The sequence below is a fragment of the Malania oleifera genome, chromosome 5, assembly GCF_029873635.1.
Source record: "Malania oleifera isolate guangnan ecotype guangnan chromosome 5, ASM2987363v1, whole genome shotgun sequence".
Taxonomy (NCBI): domain Eukaryota; kingdom Viridiplantae; phylum Streptophyta; class Magnoliopsida; order Santalales; family Ximeniaceae; genus Malania; species Malania oleifera.
The window spans coordinates 59,714,398-59,727,141 of NC_080421.1; positions in this window are offsets into that span (position 1 = coordinate 59,714,398).

The following is a 12,744-nucleotide window of genomic DNA, read 5'->3' on the forward strand; positions in this document are numbered from 1 at the left end:
ATATCTATAGGATACTTTCCATTCTCTGAAAAGCATTGTTCAAGAAAATTCATATACTCCTATATGCTCTTTGCCCAAACTTGGACATAATTACAAGCACGAAAATATTTTGGAAGATGTCCAACGTCTCCTAAATAATCTTCTGAACCAAAAAAACAAAAATATTAGGAGTATTTAAATCATCTTTCCAAGCTCTCAAACTTTAAGTCAAATAATTTAGAGCTTCACCTTCGTGAATTAAGTTAAATGGCTAATATGATTGGTATACGTTTCAACATATATGAAAATGCAAAGTTTCAAGAAACCTGTGCATGAACCTTAAATTTTAATGCCATTTGAACTTGTGCTTCTCACACATATTGAAATTCATAAGAGAAGAGGCAAGATAGGCTTAGCACACAGAAAAGATATTCATTGTGACCTTTTGGTCCGATAAGCCTATAATGAAAATGCCAAGTTTATATCATTGAATACCCTTAAGTCACTTGGCCAAGAAATTTAAAGCATATGATGGCATAAAATGAGTAGAGTACATAATTGAGGGGGAGCATTTATCTTTCATGTCTATATAAATTTGAATGCTCTGATATTCTTATATCGTTTATGCTTTTATGCGCATATGTGTATAGCATTGCAGCACACTATCCATGATTTGATTTATGGCTAATTTTTTTTTTATGGATATTTTATATCTTTTCTTAGCACGAACTACTATTGAGCTATACTGTATGTCTTGAGCTTATTATACTACTCGATTGTATGCTTGCATTAAATGCCTCCCGCATGGCGGATGCAGTTGATGTGTATTACATGCTGGTAGTGGTTTTAGTTTCTCGTGTGCCTTGAACTGAATTATAAATTATTTGACTGAACCAATCAAGTACAGGTTTTATGGAAAAATATCCAATTTATAGACGACATGCTATCAAATTTTTGAAATTTTTTTCCAAAATAGAACCTTGTACATAGATGATTATGATAAAATTAATGCTAAAATCTTTTTGAAAGGATGAGTGAAAACTGAATATATTGAACTTCATCCTAGCATAATTATCAAAAGTTTAGAAAGGCTCAGATCCATCCCTATAGGAAGCGCATAAATGACCCATATGCATCACTTTCGTCTACTGAAATATTGAGGCTCTTCTGAAATCCCTAAACATTATATCATGCGCTTAAAGCTTTATGTTTTGATATGGTATGTTCTTGGGTCATGAACTCTATAGCATGCCTTAAATATACACTTTTCTGATGTATCTAGGGTCTATAGGGACAACTATACTGATAGGGATAAATATAGTTGATTAATAATCAGTATATTTGATTTTAAAGATTTAAATTGATGGCTTATACTACTTAGCATAATAAAATTAGTCTTTAATTGGTATAAACAGTTTATTGCATCTAGGTTAGAATTCAAATCAATGGGGGCAGCATCCAAAAATTAAAATGCCTATCTTTATGCTCACAAACTTTTGCTATCAGTTCTTAAATTTTTATATGACTCTTGTGCTTAAATGAAAGTCATTATTGAAAATCATAATTTGAAATATGTTGATTTACCATAATCATTTGATTTTGCCATATGATCCGTGCCTTAAATTGTCTGACATCTTTAGGATCATTGTGGTTGTGTTTTTCTGGTTATATTTTAGCATGTGCTTAATTGAAAAACCTGAAAAATTCTAATTCCATGTTCTTTAAATTAATGTTTCTTCTTCTGCAAGTAACCCCTAGTGCCATTTTGCAAACATCAAAGGGGGATATATATATACACTTTTGAAATGCATAACTGGTTCAGTGACTACACATGAAAATGCATGCGAACTAGTTAGACCGTGTCTGTGCTCAAACCAACTATTTGCTATCATATGCCATGTACTTTAAACTCAATCTTTCACGGGTCTTATGATATGTTTCATCTACAATGGTTTGTGTATATTTATGGTCTAACCTTGTTTACCGTGTCATTTCAATTCTTAATGACTAGTTATACTGTTTGTATGCTTAATTGCCATTATTTTCAAAAATAGTATATTTTTTTTCATGCCTTTTTGCTGATGACAAAAAGGGGAGAAGTGTTATAAGAGCAAAATTAGCACCTTTTCCCTAACCTTTTGCTATTCAATTTGAAAAGATAGTTGTACTTAAATGAACAACTTGAATCATTCTGACGTCTTCATGCACGTACTTGAACTTTATTGAATATCTTTTTGTATTTGTGCATATTGTTAGGGGGGGCCTTATTAGGTGAACCCATATTTTGCTCATGTGTTTATCATCATCAAAAAGAGGGAGATTGTTGACTTTTTGGTCACATCCCTGTTTTGATTATGACAAACCACAGTATCTCATCTATGTACTATGAGTATTTGAGTAGGTTAATGTTTCAGTTAGAATAGATGATAATGCAATTTGGAAGCCATGAAGAGAACCTAAATGAGCATACCCCAACGTATTCCATGGAATTGCAAAGAAGCAGCACATGAAAAATCATTTTTGGTTTAAGTTGTACTTTTTCTTATGATTCGGGCTTGTAATTAAAATTCTTGGTCTGTAATAATTAATACATGGCATGCATAATAGGACTATAAGCTCAGTAAGGACCATAGGAAAAATCAATGACCATAGTTTGACCATAGGGAACCACAGGACCTTAGGGGAAGGTCGACCTATACCAGAATTTCAGGAAAAATTAAAAAGCTTAAAAACCTTAGACTGACCATAGGTCCCAAAATATTGTATAAAAAAGTATCCCATATCTTAGAAGTAATAATCATGTGAATAGGGGTGACTTCAAAAGGGAATTAGAACTTAATTGCACAATCTTTGTGTGTTCAGTCGATCGAACTAGAACACACATTGATCTTTTCGGTCGATCGAACTTCCCTAGAGTCAAAAATTGACCATTTGGCCGATCGAACCAGAACACACATAGACCTTCGGTCGACTGAACCTCCTTAGGGTCAAAGGTTTGACTATTTAGTCGACCAATCTTAAAATGAACATCAACACCCTGGTCGACTGAAGTGGCACGTAGGGAAATCCCAACGTCCTGGTCGACCGAACTCTTAGTTGTAAAATGGCCCGACCGACCAAATGTTCAAATTCGGAGGTTCAAAAATCGCCTTAAGTCTAGTCGACCAACACTTCAGTTCAAAAACGCCCTAATCGACTGAACTGAGTAACCTAGTCGACCGAACCCTAAAAATGGTCGACCGAACCTCTTGGGTTGCTCATTTTTTACTGAGGTTAAATTAGGTTATTTTTAGTTAAACTCAATTAATCTTTTTTCAAAATACCCAATGTGTCCCCAACAACTATAATTTTTCCCATCTCTATATATAGGTCCTCATTTGCAAAAATTAAGACGAAATTAGGGAGTTTGATTAAGAAAATTTTTCTCTAAATTTTTGAGAGCCCTTTCTTCATACACAACCCATATACACTTGTTGGAACTCTTTGAAACTTGTGCTAATTAATTTACATTAAGAGGATTTTTGGCTTAATGATCTTGCTAATCTCTCTTAATTTTTGCAAATAAACTCATATATATAGAGAAGGCCAAAATTATAACCGTTTGGGATATACAGGGAATTATTAAAAAAGTTTTAAATGAGTTTAGGAAATAACCTTATTTTATCCTAATTAATAATGGTAAAAATTTGGCCAACCTAAGAGTTTCGGTCGACTGAGCCATAGGTTCGGTTGCCCGAATAGACACAACAGAAAAAGGTGAATTTGAAATTCAGGTGCCTGAATAGGGGTTCGGTTTTCTAACCGAGGCGATTTTCCATTCTGTCTGAGGTTCAGTCGCCTGGACTCAAGTTTGGTCTGCCGAACGTAAGCATTCAATTACCCAGAGATAATTTTAATGTGTGGTTCGGGTGCCCGAGTAGTTGGAAACTAAGCGTGCAAATTTGGTCATGCGTGGATGCTACGGTTATTTGAGTTCGGTCACCCGAAGTTAGGTCAACTATTTGACCAGTCCACGGTTCGGTTGACTGAGACAATATGACTTGCCTAGTTCAGTCGCCCAAAACCTCTATAATTTTAGCCTAAGGTCCATTACTTGATTTTAATTTTACCACTGATAACATGTGAACTATAGTGGGGTCTTGTGCACTAAGTGTGAAAACCTAAGGTCAATCTAGGACAACTTGAGCATACAGTCCTATCATGCACGATGCAGTTATTACAGACCATATAGTGTTATAGTCCAACATGAAGAATGTACAAATTACAATTACAAATAAAGTATAATATTCTTTAATCTTCCTTGAGGTCACCATACGCTATCATGATATAATGATCTTTTCAAATCCATGCATAGAGTGAACCTGCATGCAAGTTCCAGGCAAACATTAGTACTAAGTGTATTTGTCATTATCAAAATAGGATATGACCAATTAGGTCAACAATCTCCCCCTTTTTGATGATGACAAATACTCTATGTAAAAGTGGGTACAACCAAGAAAGGCTCCCCCTGACAATGTGTATAAAGTGAATTGAAAGCTCAATTAACTAATGTACCAAGTTTTGCTTCTTCTCCCCCCTTTTGACAACAGAAAAAAGGGTTATAATAAAATAATTATAGCATGTAGGCAAACAATGAGTAATAATCATTTAGATACCAGATATAGATTGGAAAGATTTAAAAAAATTTCGGCAGCATGCCATTTGAAAGTGAAGCATTTCCCAAAATAAATCTAGACCTAAGTGACCTGTTTAAGTTCAACAAATGACATACAACAATTTACATCAACTCAAATAGTCCAATATAACTCAATTTTTAAGAAGTCAAGTCAAAGATATAATATGATCAAGAAGCACACAACAATTGAACGACATTCTCACAAGATATAAAGCGTAGTGGTGAATGATGTGAGATATGTAATAACCCGAAGAATAATGATATTTAAATAATAAAAAGAAAGGGAAATGGAAGCTAGAAACAGATGGAGGCAATTGAAGATGTTTCATTTTGGAAAGGAAAAATCCCGAGAAATTTCCAGCTCCTCGTCGACGAATACAGGGGACTTATTAACGAGGGTATAACAAGAGCTCGTTGACGAGGATAGGATTTGTTGATGAGGAAATACCAAGAGGATGAATTTGGGGTTTCTGAATTTCGTCGATGAAGGGGAGAGCTCGTCGACGAATTTTTTATTGACCTCGTTGACGAGGTGACATGTCTCGTTGATGAAGGCCACAGTTTAAATTGGCCTAAAGTTCATTTTTAGTTGAAAATTTCTGCGCAGATCATTTCTCTCTCCTACCCTTCAGTCCTTCCTCCTTCTCTCTTCGATTTCAGGTTGGAATTTCATCGGTTCGATGATCTGAAGCCACCATGATACTCATGGGAAAGTTCTCTACAAGTCTGCTGGAGCAGATTGTCAGTGGGGCTGAGTTGGAAACCATCCTAAATCCAGGGTAAGGCTTTCTACTCAGTATTTGGTTAATTTATAGTTGTAGAAAGTGATATACGCATAGAAATACTGAACTTTAGTTATGGAAAATGTTGTTTTCAGAGTGTTGAGTAGGGAACCCTGCAGGTGCAGGACAGATTTTCTTAGGGGCTTTTTAGGAATCAGGTAAGGGGATAAACTAAGCTAGTTCTTTTAAGAAAAAGTATGTATATATATAGCATTTGATTTCAAGAAAGTAAATATGTTCATATATATAATTTATATTTGAGAAAAACACTGTTGAAAATGATGGTATGTTGAATATGTGGAAAACCTATTAGTGTGGCACAAGTAGAAATTGTTTTTGGAATACTGTTTTCTGGAAATGTGATTATGATACAGATTTTTATAATGGAAAATCAGCGTATAGGCAGAGATTTTTATATAATTTGCCGGCGTACGGGCCGTGTTATATGTATGATTTGCCAGTGTACGGGCTAAGCTATGGATATATTTTGTCAGCGTATAGGCCGTGCTATGGATGTGATTTGCCAACGTACGAGCTGTGTTATGATATGATTTGCCGGCGTATGGGCCGAGCTATGGTAAAATGTGTAATACCGGCGTATGGGCGAATGTTTTTCATGATATACGTATATATGCAAAATGATATAATTGATTGGAAAATTAATGATATGAAATATCCATGTATCATAGTTTCAATATATGTTATATGATATCAGAACCTGGTTGGCTTGGTCTAGGCTAGCACTTGCATGGTACCATTGCTATGTGTCAATGGTCATCATGATCATGATATTTGTGTTAACGCCACTGTACGGAGTGGTGTGAGATTGGATGGTCGATGTCATTTGTAAGAAGTGTGTGAGCGCCCCTAGTGTACGGACCAGGTCTGGCAGACCCATCACACTTACAGACTGTACTTTTGACTTGGCAGTGGTCGGTTAACCATTGTTAGGTCCCGCATTCGGGCCACACAACCCAGTCATGTGGGGGTAATACATAACAATGGCCAGCTAACCTACCAGGAATGTTTTGTATTATTATTATTATTATATGAGATGAAATATGTTTATGATAATGCAGTATGTTCTGCCATATTTTGATGATATATATGTTTTCCCAGATTTGATAAAATAGTTACTGAATATGTTCTGTATGTTATATGTATAACACGGAATACTCATGATGCCACACCCTAGTATTAGTTTATTTCCCTTACTAAGAGGTGTCTCACCCCAAAATTTTATAAATATTTCAGGAGCCCCTGATAGAAGAGTGGGTAAAGCCTCGTTGATCTAGTACGATAGGTCTGCCCTTCCAGAAGGGTAAGTGTTTTGATAGGGTCGGTCGTATTTTGTGGGATGGCCCTAGATATCTTTTGGGTTGTGTATTGTGTACATATATATATAGTGATTGTAGTAACTCTGGTATTGTGATGTATGGTATAATGAGATATATATGATTATATGTTTCCTGCTACTTAGGCTTCCGTTTTGTGTTCTGATGTATCCCTGGTACCCACAGGTCCTAGTGGATTATGATCTGCTGAGCTGGGATTTGTGATTTTATTTTATAAAAAAAAAATATGTGGAAAATAGGCAGGTCGTCACAAGATAACTTTTAATATTTGAGAGCCGTATATTTCTAAATGAAGTAGCTACCCCAGATTGTGCATTCTCTTTAATCTTACAACTTGAACATATGACACAAGTGTTTTAGAAATTTATACATGAACAACATGATAAAAGATTATCTTTTAAGATCATTTCATGCAAATTTACTTTTAAAAGAAATCCTCCTTTTGGAATAGTCAATAAGTGTTTTGGGGATACAATTTGCCACAAAAAATTGAATTTAAGGCCAATAAAAAGATTAAAGTAAACTAGAGCAGATCATATTGAAAATATTTATGATTCATAAAAGATGATGTTCTAGAAACACAACCTAAGTTTAAAATATTCAGTTTTTATAAAAACACAAGATGTGTGCAGTGAATTTGGGAAAATTTTGGCAGCATTTCGGCTAAAAATACAACTTTTCCAATGAATACCTGCCTATTACAAAACATTTAAGCACATGCCCAAGTTTCAGATGATTCAAATTAAATTGAACTAAGTGCAAAAATTTTAAAATTTGAAACAGATTTTGCGTGCACATCCATCAATATTTTAGAAAAAGTTTCAAATATTTTTGGGAAAATGTCCAATCGAAAATCTGACAGCTTGCCGTCTGTAAATAGGAAATTTCCCATATAAATCTGCATAAAAAGGATTCAAAAAAACAATATATCATCCAAATTTGAGCATGCGAGAACCTAGCATATCACCTAGCAGGCAAATCTCATCAACTGCATCCGCCATACAAGAGGCATCAATCAAGCAAACATACTGAACAAAGATATATAGAAAACATGTATACAAGCCATTATAGATAGAATGAAATCAATCACCACAAAACAGTAAATATGTGCATCTGTGTGTAAGTGTGGTGAGAATGTAACGCAACAAGAAAAAATAAAAACTGTATAGTTATTACTAACCCAGATGTATGCTTGTAAAAGATAGCTAAAATGAGATGGATAAGAGTTGATCCTCAAAACCTCCTCCATGCCTCTCCATTATTAGGCCCTTCCTCGTCGCCGCTCACGTCCATCTGCTCCTCACCATCATCCTCATCATTCATCTTTCTCAGGTGCTCACCGAGGATGTGGAAGTTTGCCTTTACCATAGACTGGAACTCTGAGAACTCGACATAGAACTCGGAATGCCTTGCTTGGGATGAGGAGGCCTGCTCCCTGATCTCACTCTGGATAGAAGTCCTAAACTCACCAAAGGATGTAGTGAGACCAATGATAGCTGCCAAAAGCTCAGCGTTGGATGGCATATGGGGCTGCTGTTGGGGAATCTCCTGAGGCACTAGTCCTCTCTCGGGAATGGTAGGCAACCACATGTTGCCATTCAGCTCGTAACCCATCAATTTTAAGGTAATGGAGGAGAAGGTGTCAATCCCTTTTATCTTATTCAATACTGCATACGGAGTCCTAGTGACTATCTCTCTGACAAAAATCTTAGTCAGGATGCCTCCGTATGATAGAATGATCATTTTTCCCACGATCTTTACGAACATCAACTTCATGATTAGCCTCGATAAGTCCAGCTTCTTTCTTGAAAAGAAGCACCATATTACGAAGCAGTCTAGGTATGAAACATGATCCCTAGACCCAGAATTTGGTAAGATATTATAAGAGATTAGGTGGTGCATGACTTTAGCTTCTAGAGTCAATGACCTATAGCTAGGTGTGTGACTGAGATCAGCCACAGGATTAGTCATAACCAAAATCACAAAGGTACTCACAGTGAAATCCTGCTCGTTGATCTTGGTCAATACCGATTGAAGGCAGTCAAAATATCCTCTTTGGATATTGAAAGCCTTAGCCAGATACTCATCGTCAAACTGAAGATCAGTCTCAAAGACTCGGGAGTTGCAAGCTTGGTCGTCCTGTCCAAGGTTGGCATAGAATAGCCTGACAAGGATGGGGTATATCCCCTTGGGCTGATAGCTAATGAACTCGTACCATCCTTGATACCAAAACATGTCTAGCACATTATTGAAATGATTCTACATAAATTATATGTCTAGAACCTTACTTAGAATGGGCTCTTTAAACTAGAAGACCCTCTCATATTTGATCTTCTCTCGGGAAAAATGAACCATTGCTTAAGAGCAATGCCAAATTCCGCGCACCTTTGATCTCTTGACATGGCTAGGAGTGTTTTTTTGAGGAGAAGTGGTCTTAGGATAGAAGTGAGGAACAATAGGAAGATAGAAAACCCAAGGAGATCTCAAGAAGGATGAAAAAATGAACCTATTTTCACGGGCAGAATTATATATAGACCGCGGTTCGGTCACCCAAACTGTCATAATTACCCCACACGCTGAGTCTATTTGGGTTGCTAAATGCAGGGTCGGTTGGATGAATCTCAAGAGTCTTTTCATGTTCTAATTCTTGGTAGCCCGAATGAACATAGTTCATTTCAATTCGATTGGCTAAACTCAGATTCGGTTCCCCAAAGATCCATTCGGTCTGCCAAACCATGTTCGATGACCCGAACCTATTTTGAACTGAAATGTTCAGGGGCTTGAATGTGGTCAATGAATCTGGTCAACCTTCATGTTCGGTCGATCGAATGGTCTAAGCTGAAAAAGTTCAGCCAATCGAACCATGTCAAATTCTTCTTTTTTTGACTTTTTCTTAATTTATATGACCCCCTATGATTTAAATACTTGACCTAATGATTATAAAGTCGACCTATTCTAACCTATTGACACTTGGATCATTTTTAGGGTCAAGGAGAGATGAAATCGGGTTTTTCTTTGACTTTCCACACTTGCTTCATTTTGACTCCTTTTCGTTTAAATGGGCAACTGAACTTTGTGTGCTCCTTCTTTTTACACAATGCACAATAGGTAAGGGTATAAGGGCTGGAGGAGGTACTAGCAAAATGATCGGACTCTCTCACGAAGTATCCCATGTACAGATTCTTCCTATTTCTATTTCTAACTCCATTATATCTTATACCTTCCATGTCTGAGGTCATCTTTTGTGAACCTAACAACTTATTAAAGTTTTCGTTGCCTCTAGTGAATATATAGATGATCTTAGCTTGGTCTTCTACTTTCTTTTCTAGATCTTGCATTTTTAAGTTCTTTAGGCCTTTGCAAACATCCTGTAATTTCATAAATTCTTTAGACATGTTGTTTGCTTTGCATTCAATTTCTACAATAAGAAAATCTTTGTTATTATCATTTGAAGTTTGAGACCTTACTGCATTCAATTAATTTTCTAATTTTTCATTATTATTTACTAACTGTTTGATTTTGAAATCATTTTCTCTTTCAATAAGAACTTTTGACTCACAGTCTTTCAAGGATGCCTCATACTTGTTTTTAAAAGCAGTATATCTTTTATTAGCTTTAACAAGTGACTTATGAATTCTAACATATTCAATTTGCAATTCTTCAGAAGTAGGCATGCTTTCACTACCAGAACTATCATATGATTCAGTATCAAATGCATCATTAGACATATCACATGACTCATTACTTGGGATATCTACCAAAGCAGCAGGAGACGAATTTACCTCATTGTTGGTTAAAGCTATAAAGCACCGTTTTTCTTCTTTAAGATCCGTAGAGCTTGAGTCACAAGGAGTGATCGCATTTCGTAATTGCTCCATATTTGTTTTCAAGTTCCTCCCATATCTCTTTGGCACTATTACATGTCATAACTTCACAAAGCATGTTAAAATCTAAAGCATGCAGCAAAGTGTTCATGACATCAAAATTTACTTGCATTAAGTTCCTATCATTAACATTCAGTTCTATTTTAGACTAGGGAACATCAGTACAACCAATGAATTTTACTCGTGTACTATCTCATTGATCAATAACTTTCCATAACCTCCAATTTTAAGCTTTAACAAATACGGTCATCCTAAATTTTCATACAGTGAAATTTTCACCGCAAAATACTGGAGGGTTTGTGACTAACCTTCCCTCACACGAAGGGGATGCACCAACATGAGTCATCATGATCTTTTTACAAACTAACGAATAAGTCTAGGTAACAAGGCTCTGATACCAATTGTTGACTTTGGTGCAATCCCAAGAGGGGGGTGAATTAGAAATTTAAAAATTTACTCCTAAATTCAACTAATCAAGCAACAATATTACGCAATCTAAGGGCAGTCTAAGTATATATAAAATTGCAGATACGATATATTAATCACCTTTCAGTACATACAACACAATTTCAATATTTCCCAATCTAATACAATACCTTGTCAATCAGATATGCAGGACATTCAACAAGGAAATTAAATTGAGTACAAAGAAGAATATAATGTAGGAAATGTAAAAGCGACACCGAATATGATATCGGGGTTCGTCCAATCCTGCCTACGTCCCCGCCTTGGCTCAAAAGCACAAAGATTTCACTAAGAGCTCACTTCACGGGTGGAGCGACACCGAATACAATTCCTTACTAGGATGGTGCACCTAACTTTCCTAACCGGGTCAAAGCCAATCCAAGACTTTTACCAGGGCAAGTTTCCCTCTTCAGGCCCACGCCTAGAATACAATAATCAATATAAATTTGATGCACAAGTAAAGTGCTTCTGAACAAGAAAATATGTACCAAAATACAATCCAGATAAAAATGCACACACAGATGATAGTAAATATGCTCAGTGCCAATAATGTGTTCTAAACACTCAATCTTATGCTAATGTGCAATCAAGTAATAGAGTGTATTTCCCAATTATCTTTGAAACAAAGTATCAATATAAATCAATCAGCACAAGTTTCAAAGAGTTCCAACAAGTGTATTCAAAATATCTCAAAAATGATTTTCTCAAAATAATAGCTCAAAAGATAATTGAAAATAAGTAAGCTTGTGAAAAATATTTTGAAAATAAAAAACATACAAGTTTGATGAGTCTTGCAACAAAGATGCAAAGACTCACTAGCTACAAGAGTGTTCCCACACAAAGATTTATTAATTAAATCGGGGGAAAAACCCTAACAAAAACTCTCAATAAAACAATATTGCAATCAATAAAAAGGAGAGTTTAAGCAAGTTGGAATCACTCAAGAACACTCTTAGGAAGTTGGATTTATCAAAGGAATGATGAACAAAGAGTGTATGGGCTTGGTATATGAAAAATATGCTTTTAAAAGTTGAGAGGATTTTTGGCTTAATGATCTTACTAATCTCTCTTAATTTTTGCAAATGAACCCATAAATATAGAGAAGGTCAAAATTATAACCATTTGGGGCATTCAAGGAATTATTAAAAAAGTTTTTAATGAGTTTAGAAAATTAAACTTGTTTTACCCTAATTAATTATGGTAAAAATTCGGCCAACCTGAGAGTTTCGGTCGATCGAGCCATAAGTTCAGTCAGTCGAATAGACAACAAAAAAAGGTGAATTTGAAATTCGAGTGCCTAGATGGGGGTTTACTTTGCTGACCGAGGTGATTTTCCATTATGTTTGAGCTTCAGTTGCTAGGACTCAAGTTTGGTCTGTTGAATTTGAACATTCGATTGCCCAGAGATAATTTAAACGTGTAGTTCGGGTGCCCAGGTAGCTCGAAAACCAAGCATGTGAATTCGGTTGCCCGTGGAAGCTATGGTCATTTGCGTTTAGTCGCCTGAAGTCGGGTCAACTATTTGACAAGTCCATGGTTCGGTCGATCGAGACAATTTGACTTGCCTGGTTTGGTCGCCCGAAGCCTCTATGATTTTAGCCTAA